This window comes from Coptis chinensis, chromosome 8 (genome assembly GCF_015680905.1).
Source record: "Coptis chinensis isolate HL-2020 chromosome 8, ASM1568090v1, whole genome shotgun sequence".
NCBI classification, from domain to species: Eukaryota; Viridiplantae; Streptophyta; class Magnoliopsida; order Ranunculales; family Ranunculaceae; genus Coptis; species Coptis chinensis.
Window position 1 is genome coordinate 39,982,253 of NC_141463.1, and position 5,771 is coordinate 39,988,023.

Here is a 5,771-nt window from a genome sequence, read left to right on the forward strand (position 1 = left end):
AATTGAGGAAAAATACAAAGACAAAAGTAATATCAAGCTCCTTGATATAAAGCTTTTGAACAATTTTGTTAAAACAACATAACAATTTCTAATAGAAAACAACCACTGAATGTACGTAGAGCAACAAAAAAGAAATTTTTACGCTAACATTTTTTTGCTAGTTGCATGTAAGCAAACCATTATTGTCCTTCCATTCATTGTCATCTAAACACCTCAAAATCAACCGATTTTGAGATATCGGTTGGATTGTTTTTAAGAAACCAGGAGAACGTGGTATATTAGATTGGGATAAGACTAACCAAGAATGAATAAACTTCTGATCAAACAAAGAAGCAATATTTGTGGGGCTCCAGAAAAATAGGTGACAACAATGAAAAGTATATGGGGTTCTCAAGTTAAAAGTGTATGGTGTAGTAATCTGGTTAGCTAAAACGAACCTTTGGCATGCAGTATATATTTAAACTATCAGCATAAATATTTACATGTATAAGGACAATGGATTAAAAAAGCATAGACTTATGATGCCGCACAAAGGTTCCTCTGGGTTAATCATCATGAAGCTTCTTCTGCAATTGCACATGAGGCCAAGGGAGGTCATTAACCTTGCAAACTTCTGCTTAAGTGACATTTGAATACAGGTAAGAGCAACATTACAATAACAATAGGAACTTAAAGAGATTTTAGGAAAAATTTGAGTTCTGACTCTTTAATTTCTCACTTACTTCTTTCGCCTTGTATTATTGGGGAGGAAATGTCATTCTGCGAGTAAGTATGGCTTCCACTGGATGTTCCTCTTTCATGGTTGTCTTCTATGCATGTGGTAACTTTTGTTGCTCCTTTTAAATTGTTTGAAGGTCTTGAAACCTCAGCGTGGCTTTCAGGAGTTGATTGCTTCGTATTATTCTGAATTGTAAGTATATAAAGAGAGAGAGTCTATTCCCTTAGGATTTGATCCAATACCAATTCTTTGACATATTTTTCTAAAAGACAACATCCCCAAAAATTGTTGCCTGCTCCAAGAGTATGTGAAAATTCCAAATCGGCGCTAAAAGCGAAGCTTCCTGTAATAGAAGGGGATTAGAAACTTTATGCAATTTTACAAATGTTTGTGAGATATCATCTCTTAAAATAGTTGTTAACAATAGCCGAAGAATAAAAGATTGTCAATAAACACAATTAACAGAATAGCTAACAATTACTTTGGCTCAAAGCAACAACATACCTGAGACAACATGACATACAGATTCCTGCATATTGTTTAACAAAGAAAGCCCCCTCTAAAAGGATGTAAATGCAAAAATCAGCTCCTTACTCTCCTTATACAATAACAATTTTAATATAAAAATTATTTCCATACACAAACCTATATGTCGTGCATAATTCAAACTAAACCATAAACAATTAGGTGGAAAAATACCTGTAGAATGCTTTGAACTTTAAGTATCTGAAGCACTCTAAAATTCTTGGAAGCCACTAAAAAGAAAAGAAGTTGCTGCCAATCACATACTTCAACAACTAATTAAACACCATAGCTTCCATATATCCATTTAGACCGTGGGTTTGTTTACCTATAGATGTAGCTGAATTGTGAAAAATCTTAATATTTGTAAACTAAACCAGCTACATCCATTATAGATACAAAGGACATGGAAATTTATCACACCTTGAATGGGAGAATGTTTAGCCGTTCATGCCCTGGAGCCATACTAAGTACCTTCTTCCCGTGATCAACATCATAGAGATCCCTCTTCTCTATCGGGTGGCTCATACCCGCTGGGTCTCGACCCACTATGTAAAAGTTTGCCCTAGCATTGATCCTAGCCTTGGCATGCCACTGCACCTCAGTTGGACCTACATAATGCATGGGGGATGGGAAGATAGAAACCACTGTTGTCTCTGGATCTAGCACACCATCTTCAAGCACCTAAAGAAACATTTTGTTTATTTTATTAAGCCCGACTAATTGTACGTTGAAGGAAGTTTCTCCAAAGTAGATCATGTAATGAAGCATATTCATACCATACTGTCATAAACCACAGATTGATAAAATGCAAGAATAGACTAACAACCTTCTCATGCTGCCTCATTTGCCAATCAAGAGGTACATCATCTGCTTTTGTGTAGCCGCCTAATGGATGAAGCAATAGAGCAGGATTTTTGTAACCCATCTCTAGACGCCGATGGTGGGGGTCAGTCATGAGCAGAGCATGACCGTTATGTACAGGATTTCGGAGCTGGAAAGGAAACACGGCATCAGCACCCTTCTTTGTAAATTTCTTGCGCAGTTTTACAAGAGTCAATTGGAACCGATCGAAATCATCAATGTACTTGATTGGTGTTATAGCCTCCAAATCACCACCAATGAGCCAGTTTCCAGTATTGGAGATAGCTTCTTCAACGTATGGCAGACCAGGAGTAGTGGCCGGTTCCCCAAGTTATAGCTATACGCTCTTCTTTATGGTGCTTGTAGATCTCAATCCTGAAAAATCATAGAAAATATCATGACACCATTAGCATAAATTGGTAACTTAGTTGATCAACTAAGCTTAAAAGATGGTCATCATTTCAGCTATTGCACCGCTTTTCTTAAAACTTCTATCAGCATGAATCCATACATTGTCTTCCAACAACATATTTAAAGATGGCCAAAAATATTCAGATCATAAATTTGAAAATTATAAACAATGGTGACAACGATATTCTTACAACATGTTGTGAGCAAAACACATGTAAGGACATATTAAGATACTTACAATATTGAGGGTTGGGATTAAGCACACCTAATTATCAATAAGAATAGGTTGAAAAATATTAGAAAAGCACTTACTGAGATATCTGCTCAATTTGGCAGAAGACCGGATTGTAAGCCAACCATCAAATGCAAACTGTACTACACGTTCACGATAATGGATAATCTATTTGGTGGTTTGCCAATACTCTGGGATCTTTCCTGGAGCAATCACATTCAAATAGTATAAAAAAATTATTACAATGCTTTATGGCCTGTAGCCAGGGCTTTGTAAGATCCATGGCCAGCCAAAGATGTTAAGTTTTACATGGGATTTTCCTACCAATTTATCAGTTGGGATTTTGTAGGGTTTTATTAGGAAAATCATATAGTAAGATGTATAACTTTTGGAGTGGGTGGTGTGTATAGAGAACCTGGGATAGCTAGAAATTAAAATCTGACACTTTGTGCGTTCCTCTTTCTAGTATCTAGTAGAATCTCTTGCCCTCCTGGACAAAAAAGATTCAATAGAAAAGTTTTGGTCTGCCATTTGAACAACATCATGACTAAACAAAGTCAATTATCTATATGTTGATCTCAAAATTACACGCCAACTATTTTTAGTACTGCCTACTCATATCTTAACTCTCATCTCCTACATACTTTCAACTAAATGCGGATTTATAAGGATGAGCAACTACATTAATTCTAAATGAAAAATATCCCACTGAATCATACTTCATGGTGCTCAAATGGTTTAGAGAAGGGAAAAATGAGTTGAGGAGTACGAATATCCTGAGTCATACAGAGACTGGTAAAGTAAGCGAAGATTCCAATCCAAAAATAAAGGTAGGAAAACCTTATCCATTTCATCTAAAAACATACAAAGAAATTCCCCAAATAAACTCAAACAAAATCAAGAAGTAGATGAACAACTTGAAAAAAATAAAATAATGTATACACAAGAGGACATACTTGGGGCCTCGGCGTCCCCGCATTAAAAAGTGTGGGAGAAGCATGGGTGAACCAATGCTGGGACATCAAATGGTATGCTTTCAAAACATATTCAATGTCATCCTTGTGGATACCAACTGAAACCTTCATCAACATGTGTTGTGGTCTTTCCACAACCTTCCCCTCCATCTTCAATAGATAGGATCTCTCAAGGGTCTTGCAACCAAAGTAATCATAATCGGAGTAAATTGTGTTGCTTCAATGACTCCCCAATTACATATTTTTACACATCAGTTTTAAAAGTCACTACTTCATAAGCTCCATCTCTAATAAATTTTAGCTACTGATGAAATGACCTAAAATAAAAGAACCTGTCGAATTGCCTAATGATCGTGAAAGGGTTCCCTGGTTACTCGAATTAATTTATTGATCAAGTAAAAGTAGTGTTAGTCAAAAACACAAAACTTGATTAACAAATTGAATATAGCAATAAAGAACTCGTCATCTAAAGGGGAAGAACTTGCCACAACGGATAGCCACCCAATCACCACTGAAGGTTCCAAGCATGATCCATCTTTCCCTTTCCTTTCTTAGTAATATTTTCATCTTTAACATTACGATCAGGCAAAGGGAGTGACGGCTTCAAATCTATTCCCAATTTTTCCTTCTTCTTTTCTACCATCTTTTCAGTGCTGGGAGAGCTTTGGTTCTCAGCTTTAGCAGGAGGGGGCATCAGTTTCTAATCCAACAGTTTTTTCTTGTGGTTGATACTGCTGAACTCAGCTTCTTCAAACCTCTTCCTTTTTTATGCCAAAGCAACATCCTGCACCTTCTCATCATCATCCTCTTTTGGTAGCATATAAGGAAGGTTTAAGTCGAACATAAATCTATTGGTTCTTTTAGTACTCTCCTTAGGGGTTTCGCTAACCAGTTTTTCCACATTTGGTTTGTCGTCCACATCAGTTTCGCTAACCAGTTCTTACCACTCATTAGCTCTAGTTTTTTCTCTTGGTTGGCCATTAGATCGAGTTGGATGGAAAAGTAAGCATGAGATGGAGTTTGCATTAAACTTCAAAAAAGGTAAAAGAATAACATTGATATAAAGAGAAAATTCATATTTTTTACCTCGATTGAATTGAATGGCTGGAATTTGTTGCAATGAGAGAACTCAATTTGAAGCGAGAGTGAGAGAGAATGATAGGTCGGTTTACTTTTATTGCAAAACTTATTTTAAGGGGAGACGTAAAGGTAAATTAATTAAATGGGCATATTTATTGTTTTGAGGGAAGACGTAAATGTAAATTAATTAAATGGCCATATTTATTGTCTGGGGCGTACAATTCAAAATGGGTGTGGATTTGGTTTTTTAATTAATCACTACATAAAATGACCGATTACTCCTATTAAATAGTGTTAAGCAACATTTTAATTGAAGGATAATATCGGTACTGAGAATTTACAAAGACATAAAAAGACCAAGAAGTCCTCATTAATAAATATCTAGGTGTTTGATATAATTATTCATCCAGGGGTATTATGCATAAGAAAAATACCCGGATGAATTTAAGAGGCCACGATCATTATAGGATATACTACTAGTAGAGATTACCTTACTGGTGTATACCATAATATACTAATTCTAATAAGTAAATATCCAGCAGATGGCAGATCGGATCGGTTATTTTTGGGTTTTACAAATACTAACCGATAACATAACCGACATAGTCGGTTTTACATATTATGAAACCAATCCTAACCAATGCTAAGTGGATAACGGACCCATATGGCTTGGTTCAGGTCGGGTCGATTAGTTCTGTCGGTTATGGCAGATTTTTGCACACCCCTAGGTGTACACTATCAAATATATCTCATTCTCTTCCTGTTGGTTTTTAGTGGGACTGAAGCTCGGGCATGGGCGCTGATAGGGTTATATACTAAAAGCATTACTTTTGTAATAACTATAATTCTTTATATTTTGAATGAGAATCCTATGGGCAAATGTTATGCATATTATATATGTTATTAGTTATATGCATGTGTCTAATACTTTATGTTGTAGATGATATGGTGTGAACACACAGAAGATCAT

The 5,771-nt window shown here is 35.9% G+C and overlaps 1 pseudogene; it reads right to left on the bottom strand.

The window, feature by feature from the left end:
- Positions 1-1,420: 1,420 nt before the first annotated feature.
- Positions 1,421-4,415, bottom strand: LOC147481456 (ATP sulfurylase 1, chloroplastic-like; annotated as a pseudogene).
- Positions 4,416-5,771: the final 1,356 nt, after the last annotated feature.